The 13,585-nt window shown below is 27.3% G+C and overlaps 1 long non-coding RNA gene across 1 annotated transcript; it reads right to left on the bottom strand.

The window, feature by feature from the left end:
* Window positions 1–11,046: 11,046 nt before the first annotated feature.
* On the bottom strand, window positions 11,047–13,326 carry LOC128286435 (uncharacterized). The gene is made up of 3 exons (XR_008276993.1): window positions 13,119–13,326; window positions 12,595–12,673; window positions 11,047–11,235 (listed from the first exon to the last, which is right to left on the bottom strand). It is a non-coding gene; the product is annotated as an uncharacterized LOC128286435 (long non-coding RNA).
* Between the last annotated feature and the right edge of the window lie 259 nt (window positions 13,327–13,585).

Genomic DNA, 13,585 nt, shown 5'->3' with positions numbered 1-13,585 from the left:
AACAACCCTTTCACTTTTTATTGAAAAAAAGAACAAACTTCTTGCCATTATTATCTGTTGGTCCCATCCATACAATCATTATCATTAATTACAGCTCCAATTTGAAAACCCTTTTTAATTTAATAAGTATATTTATTTATTTATTTTATAAAAATGAAACTGTTAAAAGCTAAACTCAAATCATTGTGAAGTTGATTATAACTTTAAAGTTAATATTTGATGTATCATCTTGTTAATAATTTTCTTTTGTGTTTTCTGATTTTATATTTAATATTTATTTTAAATTTTTTAATATTTTTACTGATGAAGTATGAGACTTTGATGACATTCTCTTATAAAATTTAAACTTGTAGTTTTATTAAACTACAAACTCATAATTGAGTTGCTTAATTTTCAAATTTTAGTAAATAAAGGCAATTGAAGCAATGTTAACTCATTTTCGACTTGTTTATTTGTTTGGGAATAACTTATATTAGGATATTTTAAAAAATATAGTCTTTAGGTATTAATGAAATAGTGTCACGTCATTAAATTTTAAAGATAACAAAGTATTATTATACATTCATCTATATTTATTGTCTTTTCTAATTTAATTTAACTTTAATTAAATTACTTAAAATAATTAATTTTTAAATCATAAACAAACATCTTTTCTTCTTTTACAACTTTTAATCATTTTATTTTTTCAAAAGTTAATATTATTTATTTTTGTGCAACTAATTTTTTTTTAAATTAGTTTCTAGACAGTGGATTCTTTTCTTATTATATTGCATTGAATCTTTAGTAATAAGAATTGTATAAATTTAAAAGTTCTATATTATTTTTTTATTTTTTATTTAAAAAATAGAGTTGGAGAGTAGGTTAAATATGAATGAGTGTATAAGAATAATTTTATGTCTTTAAATTTAATGACGTGGTAAAATTTTATTGATGCCTACAAACCCTAGATTTTAGGATCATCTTAATATAATTTATTCCTATCAATTTATGAAAATTTAAATGAATAAGTAAGTCTGTATGATATTGATTACATTAGTAAATATGATTTTAGTTATTAATTGATACAAATAAAATAATATTTTTAATAATTTTATGTATTATTATTATTTAACTCTATTGTATAGTTTAAATCAATAAAAAAAACATTGATTGTAGTAATTAATCTAATCTTTTATGTTTTTCACATTAGTTTATAAAGCGATAATGTGCCGTTAATTAAAATTGTTCATACTTGTGATGGCTTGGAGAATGACTTGTTGGAGGTGCAACAACTCCAACAGTTGTGTCAACGGTCATGGAGGGTTCGATTGATGCACACTTTGCGGGAGTACAATCGGGTTGCAGATCACTTGATACGAGTTGTTGGCTTAAGTTTTAAGGTTTGTTTTGCAGTGTTTAAAAAAAAACATTTTTGACTCTAAAAGTATTTTTGGAACAAAAGTTATGCTAAACAAGCTGTTTTTGGTTAAAATTTTTAGTTTTTCAAAAATGTTTTTTAAAAGTATTTTTGAGAAGGTTTAGAAAATGAGAAGCTAAAAAATTTTAGCTTTTCCTCTCTCAATTAGTATTTAATTACTTTTCACCCTCTAATAACATAGTATTTTTCTTTTTCTTTCTTGGTGCTTAATTACAAATGTATTAAAATTATTAATTAAAATAAAAAAAAATTTTAAAATATTAATTACAAATATTTAATAGTTATATTTAAAACAAAGTTTATATATTCTAATTAAATTTTATAAATAATTAATATTTATTGCTTAAAAATATTTAAAATTTATATTTCATATATTAAAATATTAACAACAAGTTATAATAAGTTTTATATTTTTACTAGAATATAATAATATTAACTAATTTAAATATTATTTAAATACATATTTGTTATTTGATAATAATATATCTAAAATAGACATTTTATTTCTCAAAAGTATTTTTTACAGCAATGCTAAACACTCAAATTTTAAATTAAATTTTTCAAAAATACATTTTCATAACACTTTTTAAAAATATTTCCAAACTAACCCTTAATGGTATGCGTATTTTGGAGACTATTCCAACGTCAATTTTGAATTTGAGTACTACAGACTAGGTGCAAGGACCTAAGTAATCTCCCGACTATTTTGTTTCTACCAAAAACATATATAAATAATATATAAAAGAGTAAAATAAAATGAATTTTTATGTCAATTTGGTTGGTAAAACAGCCACAAAATTCTGTATATTATATATTGGATTGTATTTTAATTTCTTTATTGAAAAATAGATAAATTAATCCTTATACATGAGTAAAATAGTTATTCCGTTAAAATTTGATACTGATATATATAATGTATAATAACAAATTTAATCTTCAATCTTTACATATTATTTAATTTGACCCTTCCTCTTTTATTAGAAGTAAATTATAAATTTCTGAAACTAATAAGGTTAAAGAGCTAAAAAGCCTCACTAATAAATTAAAAAATTCAATTAAACCATTTTAAAATTTAAAATTATTATATTTTTTATGATTTTTTTCAAAAGTGCCCAATTCTTCAATGTTTAAAACATTTGTGTATAACATATATTTAGATAATCTTTTATTCAAAAAAAAGAAAAACGATGAAAACAAAGAGAATAAAACAAAAAAGAACTAACAAAATAAGTTCAAATCAAAATTAGAAAAGAAATGACAAAATGGCCCAAATCGATTTTGGACTAAAGCCCAGAAGGCTATAAAATTAGGCTGACAATGTAAGGCCTAAATCATTGAAAAAGGTTTTTACTTAAATGACTTAAAATTTGGAGAAAATTGTCTACAACATAAATATTTTTATATTAAGAAATAAGAGTTGAAGAATCTTCCCTAAATCATAAAAAGATATAGGAAACACCACATAATTTCAATACATTAAATTCACATACTTTACATTTTCTAAGTTTACCCACCTTTCTAGCAAAATACTAAATCATCATGGTGCTTGGGTGTTTGACTACAGCCTTAACGTGGGCAGGACGACAATAATTGTGGGGGTATTTACAATGGGCTACAATTTGCTTGGTCTATGGGGTTTCCATCCATTGCGTTGGAAATGGACAACTTGGCGGCGATCAAGCTCATATGCAATAAAACTATGGTGGAGACAGCAAATGCCATAGATGGAAAGGTGCAGGAAATGTTACGGCGCTGTTGGGAGGTGAAACAGAGTGGCGGATGAGATGGCTAACATTTCTATGTTCCAATAGCTGGGCATTAATATTTTCCATGAACCACCTGATGAAGTTCTGCATTTGCTGCATGATGATGAACTTGGGCACTCCACAGCCAGTAAATGTCTCTTAATAGAGTGTTCTTAACCTTATCTTCTTCCAAAAAAAAAAAAAAACACTTAAAACTATTTCATTTATTTTAATTAAAAAGCGTTTGTTAGAGAGAAGCGAGATACGCTTCGGCTCTAGGAAATGTCATTTCATAATATAAAATGCCTCCTAATAACAGATATTGTCTTATATAAGAAAAGTTTTTCTCAACCGTTGTTAAGATGTCTCATTTTATAGTAATTCATTTAGGTTTTTAGAGAAATCCACGAAGGAATTACAGGTGGCAATTCAGAAAAAGGGTCCTCACCTAGGTCCTTCACCAAGGCTATTGTTGCCCCACGTTATAGAAGGATGCACTTGATTCAGTTATGAAATGTGACCCATGCTACCTTCAACTTATTTCCAGTCCTCGGCCTTTCGCGAATTAGGGACTAGACACCCCTGGTTCTTTTCGGCTAGCTATGGCCCAAAAAAGTTCATAGAGGCTAAAGCTATCAGTGCCATCATAGAAATATAGGTGGAGAACTTTGTTTAGAAGACCATCGTCTGCATATATGGGTTGCCTCATTTATTAATCACATGTAGTGAAACTCAATTCTAAGGAAAGTTTGAAGAGTTTTGTAGAAACCTCTATAATTCTCACACGTATAGCTCAATGAAAACCCCAACCACTAACGATTAAGTAGAGGCAACCAAAAAAAAAAATTGGAGTTTCGAAGAAAAAAGTGAACAAGGCCAAAGGAGTGCTGGTAAAATACTTATCGAGAATTTATTAGATTTGGTGCTCAAGTGTATTTATATTTTTTGAAAATTTGTATTTTTTTCAAACAAATTGATTTAATATAAAATTATTTATGGATTACATTATCACCTTTTGTCAATGATTTTTGTATGCAAAATAAAATGGAAGCAAATATTAATTCATTGGTTTAATAAAATTATTCAGGAATTACATTAATATCATATCTTGTAACAACTCATAGCTATCATTATAATTAAGACTTTACAGTTTAGTCTTTTAGATGTCATAACACTAAAATTACACTTATATATAATTAATAAATACAAAGACACAATTCAAATATAATAAGAAAATACAGTAAGTTCCATGTGCAACTTACCTAGAAAAAGGACTAATCTATAATTTATCCTTTAAAATCCTAATCTATAATAAATCATTTCAATTTATCAATTTCAATTACCTTACATCATCTTATTATAAGTATAAGTCAATTCAATTTCATTTTTAAAAGTTTCTTAAAATTTTACTTTTTATTCAATTTAGTCCCTAAAATTGAAATAGCTATATATTTTAAATTTAAGCCTCGTTTTTCAATCTAATTTCAATTTCATCCTTCTATAACCATTTAAAATTAATAATTACAGAAATTTCATGTCACTTTCAAAATATTTATGTTTTAGTCCCTTTACTCAAAACTAACAAATTTCACTTTATAATTTAGTCATTTATCACATCCAAGCTTACAATCAAACTATTTAACACCAAAAGCTTCAAGATACATCAATGGTAATATTTATAAACTTTAACAATTTTAAAAATTATTACCTAAATTAATTAAATCTAGTTAAAACGATCTCAAAAATATAAAATTCATAAATAGGGGCTCACCTACACCTAACGTGCAAGAGGGCCGAATAATTGGAGCTTAAAAATGGCCTTTTGGTTCTTTCTTTTGTTAGCGAAATTGATGGGGAGACTATATTATTATTTTAATTAAAAATTAACATATTCAAGCACTAACCGTCCACTTCAATTTAAATGGCTTAATTCCCATACAAACCCTTGAACAATTCCTATTTAAACCTTTTAACTGATAAAAATTAATAGTGATTAATTTTTATAGTTTTTATGATTTAGTCTTGTACCTTAATTAGTCATTAATTCAGTGAAATTACTTATTCAAAATTCAATTCATCTATAAAATAGCTCCATCAATATTTTTATTAAATATTTACTAGCTCGATTTATAGAAACGATGTCACAATACCTCATTTTCTGGCACCACTAACTTTAGGGTCAAAACACTTGTACCGTAACTAACTATCCAATTAACAAATTTGTCAGACCAAAATTTAAAAAAATATTTACAGACCCAGTCATTGAAGAACGGGGTTCCGAAATCACTAAAAATCGATTTGTTACACCTCCCCAAAGAACAATGGTATACCAAATAGCAAGGTTCACCAAGCTAACAGACATCACCCAACATAACTACCATCACTTATAATTTACAAATCTTGTAATTGCATACTATGAGGTTATATGACCGACCCAATGAAAGAGAGACTTAGACAAACAACTAGCCATACTCCCTTACTCTCACCTTTGTCCTCAAACCTTTTAATATGGAAGAGTTTATTTCCTCCTTAGGGAACTACAAGTAAGATGTATAAAGAAATACAAGAAAAATAATAAAATTAAAGGACTATTTTTCATTTTTTCATATATAGTTGAGTTCATTTAAAATTGGGTTGGCAAGATAGTTAATTGGCATTCAAAAGTAACTACATACATGTTTCCAAAATGTCCCCCTGCAAAATATGCTAACAACATGTGATAGCGGGTCCACACTCCGTCGCACAATAATTTTAGTTTCTTTCAATGCTTCATTATATTGGTTTTTTTTTTAAACAATTTTATTATAAGTTTTTATCTTTTCTTAATATAATGTCTAAAACTATTTATAGCTCATCTTCAACCCATTAATAGAAGGATAATACGCTTCGGTACACTCAAACCCACATTCTCCTGCATTAACAACAATACTCATACCAATCGAGTTAAGTCTCGATCGATATTATATTATTAGCTCCTATATAATGCTTTCAAGAATATATTATTTGATTATCTAATAAAAAACTTGTCAAATGAAATACTCAAATGTATTAAAATTTATGTATAATAAATTATTGATATATTAATTTATATATATATCACATTAAGGATGATCAATGTGAAAATATCAATGACTCTTAAATTTGATAAAACTTGACACTATAGGTTACATGAGACAAAAATAATTAAAAATTATTTATGATAAATAATTTTAATCCTGTATTATTTAAATAAATAATTATTATTTTCATATTATTTTAATAAAGAACCACAAGATGAGTGAAACTTGAATTTAAATTTCATTGAATTTAAAGATGGAGATAACTAAATTGCCGTCAATGATATGATGAACTGAAAATTCATTTTTAGAAAATCCATTTAGGTACGTACAAGTCCCTATAGTAGGTTTTATAGTCCCCAAATTAATAAACGACCCATCACTTGAGCATTTTTCCTACAGCTCCAATAATAATAAATGCTATCAGTTGAGCATTTTAGATTTTAGCTAGGTTCAATCACTTTTACTTTTACTCTTTTATTCGAGTCAGACAAATTTTAATTTATGTCATACACTTGAAGCATATGATTAATTTATTTTAGCTCACAAATTTATTATTTTTAAGATTGGGTTGAAATTTTATTTCGAAAATTAAATATATATAATGCAAGAATTACTTAAAAAAATACATACGTTTCATGCACTTGGTAAATTTTTTAAAAAAATATCCTTACTTACATGCCTTAAAAAATCAAAACCAGGGGGTAAAATACTATAATTAAAAAGAAATGAAAATACTATGATGAAGACTGAGGTGGTAGATTCAAGAAATGTGTAAAGGGGGAATGGTCCATAGAATTTATGAAGTGGCAGTCCCACCACAAAATGTGATGCCTATCCCTGAAGTTGCATCAACCCCTATGGACCCCACCGCTTTGTTATTGCTTTTACCTGCCCCACTCCTATGATTATTTTTCAGTATTCATAATCAGATTTTACCCCCTAATCTATAATATGGTTTTTATTTTGATAATTTACATTTGCTTTAATTATATTATATAACCTCATTAATGAAAATTTTACAAACATATCAAAATCTGTATATTTAGAAAAAAGAAAAAAAAAAAAAAAGAGTATAAAATGTATCAAAATTGAACACAAAAGCATAAATGGTCGGAGGTAATGAAACATGTCACCTCATTTCCAACAAACAGGATGAGTGACCGGGTGTAGCCGGTTGGTAGTATTGGGCCTAGGGTCCAGCTCATAATGTGAGGTTGGTGTTGTCAGGTAAAGGGGTGACAGTGAGTGGGCGAGGGAACAAATTATTAGGGGAAAGCTAATTGATGGTGTGTACTAGATTTGGACAGCTCACCATTCTTATGTTTTACTTTTTAATTTACACTTCATTGTGTATTCTCTTTTATTATTTATTCAAAAAAAGAGGTTCAAATTTAGATGTAAAATCTGCTTTGAAGAATAATAGTAATAGCTTCAAAGTCAAGCTCCATCTTTAGTTTATTGTGTAAGATTTAGGTTTAAAAGGGATTGGAAAAGAGGAGATTGGGTGATTCTCAAGAGGATATATTATTCCATTAATGAGTATATAGAAATTATTGAAATATATCAATGTAAGTCATTTACAATTCATGAAGGAAAATATCTCAGTTGGTAGAGATCAATATATATGGGCGTATTGTAGCTCAAACCATTAACTTTGATTTTATATATAACTTAGGGTGTGTTTAGCATTGTTTTTAAAAAATATTTTGAGATAAAAATATTTTTAATACAAAAACATTACTAAACAAATTATTTTGAGAGAAAAATACTCTTCAAACCAAAAATTAACCCCAAAACACTATTTTTAAATACTGAAAATTTTAATTTCTTCTTAAATTTTTTTCTCAAAATAATATTAAACTAAGTCTTAAAACAAACGTAGAACTTGAATAATTTTATATTATCCTCAAACCAAAACTTGTATGAGGTTAAAAATTGGTATCACATGGAGGACAAAGTTAAAATTTAAAACTCATAAAGTTTGTTTGGTAATTGTTCCTTAAATGCACAACGTTATGTGCGGTAATCCTAGTACAAATTTATCACCCAATTATGATACTAAAGTACCATCAAAATCTCACATCAATAATATTTTTGTCAGCTCATTGACTTTCAATTTCATTCTTAATTTCAACCCCCAAAAAACCTCTTTCTTAATTAAATTCGACATTAAATTAATATAATGGTATATAGGGAAATTAATTAACCCAAAATTTATTTTCTATAAATATTAGACCACCTATAATTATTACAATGTTATTAACCAACCATAGCCTTTATTAAAAAATAAAAATATTTACAAAATTAACTTAGAAAAGAAAAATCCTAAAAAATTTTCTCACACTTTTTATATCTTATATTTTGTTTTGCCTAGCAATATTGTCAGCCTCTAGATGACTATCACTCACCTTTTTCTCCCTCCCACCAACTCTTTCTTTTTTTCTTGTTCATTCCACATGTCTTCTCTTTTTTCAGTTTGCAGATATATTTTGTAGGTATATTTGCTGTCTTTACAAGTTGTGATGGACAGATAACGGTGCCTATTGTTCGCTAAAACTCCACCGGCCACTAGTAGTTTTCTTGGAAAATGGGTGGCTATTCATCAGCTTCTTAACATATTTCTATTTTGACAGTGTTTTGGAATAATAAATGATTTCATGAGTTGATTCAAATTCGTGTTGTCTTATGTTTTATATGTTTTTTTTATTGTTTAATAAGTCTTTAGTTTTAGAAGTTTTTGTTTGCTTTTGTAGCATGTTTGTTAGTCTTGCTTATGCATATAATCTTAATTTTACAAGTGATTTTAGGGACGATTTTGTTGTCGTCCTCTCTAGTTTGGTGAATGCTCGATTTTTTTTGTTGATTTTTGATGCAGCTTTGAACCATCCGAGTCTAATTTCCTTATCGTATTAAATGCTTGCAATCACTCCAGATGTGTTGTGCTTAAGTTGTGATAAAGCCAATTGTCAACGTGTCATAATGGTCTATTGATGCTAAGGTTAAAGCCTTCATTGTGTTGATGAAGCTTGTCTTGCACCATCTATGACAAGTGTTTACTATTTTTCCCCCTGAATTTTATGGTTCCATTCATTGAATGAATTAATGAATTTACCTTTGAAAAAAAATATTTAGAAAGTGTATGAAAAACAACTTATGTATTACAATTCGACCATGTAATACCACTTAGTATTAATTAAACTTTAGATAACTAATGAGTTAATATTTACTTCCATTTTGCTTTGCATGCAAAAACTGTAACACCTCTTAACCCCAAATCGTCCCGGAAGAGAGTTATGGAGCATTACCGGAGTTCACAGAATAATTACACACAATTTTATTTACTTTCAACTCTCTTCAATCAATCACTAAGATAATGATCAGAAGAATCATATCTAACTCATATTCCGCTCTTTATTCTACATTTTTCGACTTTATGTTTTCATTTAAACCATCTTCAAACTACTTGTACATTATGGTTTCTATTGGAATATACCCTCTGATATACTTATTCAATCAAACAAATTCCCTTCATACTCAATTACAATCATATGACCCTGTTTAAGCTTTAAAAATTTCTTTGCATTTCTAATCAGGAAATCTCTAACTAACATATATTTCTTTCAGAACTCATTTTAGAAAATTCCAAATAACCCTTTCATAGTTACAGCATAAATCAATATTTTCTACCTTTGGTAAATTGAATCTTTTAGTAGAAATATCATACCTTCCTATCATTTATTCGACGAACCAAGCAATTCATTTACAGCCTTGATAATATTCTCTTTCCAAATTTCAATTCTTTCAAGATCATTTTTAGCTGTAATTTTCAATTCTTCCACACTATATGTACAAAATATTAACAATAGATATGTTACCCATTCAGACAAACTCTGTACCTTGAAGCACTTCGGGAACCGATTGAGAAACAGGAGGGGCATATATCATAACAAAAACAATTTCTTCTATTCACTGAAGAACATCAGTTATAATTCTAAATAATTATGTATCATTTTTTTTATTATTTCATCAGTCATCATTCAGTAATTAATTACCCATTGAGTTTATACCCAGTATTGTTGATTCAGTTTTCATCTAATTCACGAGACTATTTGTCTCCAGTATACATTTCATAATCAATACCATCGATATTTTCGTCTAACATTTTCACTATAAAATAGTACCAAACAAATATATCAGCATCCGATCCCGACTCAATTTCGACTCAATTATAGCATGTACCTCTAGACTCAATTCCGAGCTCGATGTAGTCCGAGAATCGGCTAAACCTCAATAGCTCTGATACCACTAATTGTAATATCCCCTAACCCCAAACCATCCCGAAAGAGAATTATGAAGCATTACCGGAGTTTACAGAATAATTACACACAATTTCATTTACTTTCTTATGTTCATGTCAAAACTGTCTTCTTGAGTAACAGTCACTAAAATATTTATATCTAGAGTTATGAAACTCCAAATTAAGTTCCGTTAATTTTTCTTAAAACTAGACTCATATACCTTTCTACCATAAAATTTTCAGAATTTTTGGTTTAGCCAATTAGTACAGTTTATTCCTCAAAGTTACCCCTGATCTGCTGTTTGACAGTTTCGACCTTTCTTTACTAAAATTTAATTATCTCATAGCAGAAAACTTAGATGATATTCCCGTTTATTTCTATTGAAAATATACTCATTAAAGATTCTAAGCATATAAATTATAGCCTGTAATTATTTTTATACAATTTTTTATGATTTTTCAAAGTCAGAACAGGGGAACCCGAATTCATTCTGACATTGTCTCACAAAAATTCAAATTCATACCAAATTAGTCAAATCCTATTTTATACCATAGCCATATCTAAATTTATTTATTTTATCCTTACATTTACAATTTCAAAATGACATACACATAAGACATCCTAGGTACATGCCATTACCAATAATTAACACACTTTACCTTAATGAATTTGGGATCGGACTGGGATGTTGATTCAACGTACTATCTTTACTTAACCTGCGCACGGAAACAAACCGTACGCTGAGTATGGTATACTCAGTGGTATTTCTATAATCCGAACACTTGATAATATAACAATTAAACTTAAAATCACAATGATAAATATAACCATTCATTTATTTATTTTATAGATAAGTTTCATTTACTTACCATAAAAATTCTATACAAGCCATATAACAAACACAACAACATATTTGCTCAATTCTTTTCATTTGCTTGCTGTATAAATTCTTTCAATATATTCACAATTCACTTGTATTCACACTTTACTTCTTAACTACATACCATTTTAATTCATTCTAACATCAATCATCATCCATTTGAACTTCACTCATTTCATGAACCTTTTGGTTCATGTTTTCAATCTCATATCTCAATTTCAATTCTCAATTCAATTTCTCATTTCATTCCAATAGTTCAATCAATCAAATTCACTCGATTTATCTTTTCACTTATTTACTCCTATTAACAAACCCGGACTTTGACGGATACACGTATTTCAACCCAAACACACCAAGACGGCACATTGTGCCTAAAACGCAGTACACATGATTCGATCAAGATATCGACACATAAAGTGCCTAAAACGACACACGAGGTGCACGATACGACACACGAGGTGCACGAAATACGACACATAAAGTGCCCGATCGATAAAGCCGGCAAATCCGTACACTTTCGGATCCTATGGCATGCCAATTATATCCGACTTAGCCCGACTAGTTAATAGGGTATTTCATTCACTTTCTCAATTTAATAATTCTTTCATCAATATCTCATTCAGAAAATTACATATATTTACCCATTTTCACAATTCATACAATTTCATTCAATTCAACAATATATTTCAATTATTCACATTAATTCATAATTCAATACAATTCAATTCATTTTTCAATATCAAATATTCAAATATCACAATCTCATATATATTATATAATTCAATCAATATAAATTCAATCAAAATAATTTCAATCAATTAAATTCAATAAAACAGATATTCATAAATCAATTCAATATAAATTTATCACACACTAAATCAATTCATTTCAATTATAAAGACACAATACAAATAATTCCCATCTTAATTATTTATCATAATATTTATCCAAAATTCAATTATCATAATTGCATAATATCTCATTCACACACACACACACACACACACACACACACATATATATATATTTATAATATATAATTCAATTTAATTCAATCAATATAAATTCATCACATACCAAATTAATCCATTTCCATTATAAACACAATAATTCTCACTTCAACATTTATTAAATGCATTGAATAAAAAAAAAATTTAACAATTAATAACTAGGTTCGGATTATAGAAATGCAAACCGTATTTTCTCGAGCTAACTCCCTTTGTCTTTGCCATTTTTTTTCCTTGCTTAGCCGAGGTTTCCCGAGACAACATTAGCTACGGGAATTAAAACAATTCATATTCGTTAATTCACTACTAATTTATATCTAATTAATACAATTTTATTCAATTTCCACTTTAATTTCAATTTAATCTTAACTAGATTTACTTACTTTTCTATCTCAATTCATACTTCATTTCTATTCAAATTTTGTCCAAACTCATACTTAACTATTAAATTTCCAGCATATTTTCATAATTTTGAATTTATTTCCATTTAATCCCTAAAACTCAAAACTTATAGCTTAGTTTATTATTCAATCCTTTATTCAATTCCAATCAAAATTTCTATCAAATAAACCCCCAATTCCATCATTTTATTCAACATGAACCATACTTAGAAATCTAATGACTTTCAAAATTTCTACTTAAAACAAATAGCATTTATCTCTAGGATTCCAAAAACTCAAAAATCATAAGAAAAGAGGCTAAATTGACTTACCAAATTAACTTAGAACCTTTAAAACCTTATTTTTCCCTTTTTCTTTTCTTCCTTTCTCCCTTCTCTGTTTCGTCCCCTGCTATTCTGTTTCTTTCCTCTTTTTATTCTTTTGTTTCTTTTATATATATATATATAATGACAATAATAACTATAATAAAAATCTATTTAATAACAAATATTTATTTAACACTTGTACCAATCATTTTTATACACTTGTTTTTCTTCTTTTTTTTATATATACATATATATTTAATAATTTAATGATATACATAATTCAAGAAAAATCTTGATTTTTCTTCCATTCACCGCCTCATTTCATGGGTATGACTTAATTGCCATTTTAGTCCTTTTATTTTCTATTACTTTAAAACTAAACTTTCACATTATATTCAATTTAATCTTTTATCCAATTATCCTTAATTAAGCTAAATTTACTTAATTAAACTTTAATTAATCACTCACTTAAC

This window comes from Gossypium arboreum, chromosome 13 (genome assembly GCF_025698485.1).
Source record: "Gossypium arboreum isolate Shixiya-1 chromosome 13, ASM2569848v2, whole genome shotgun sequence".
NCBI classification, from domain to species: domain Eukaryota; kingdom Viridiplantae; phylum Streptophyta; class Magnoliopsida; order Malvales; family Malvaceae; genus Gossypium; species Gossypium arboreum.
Note: the sequence above shows the minus strand (reverse complement) of the source record. Positions and strands in the feature narration are given on the sequence as shown.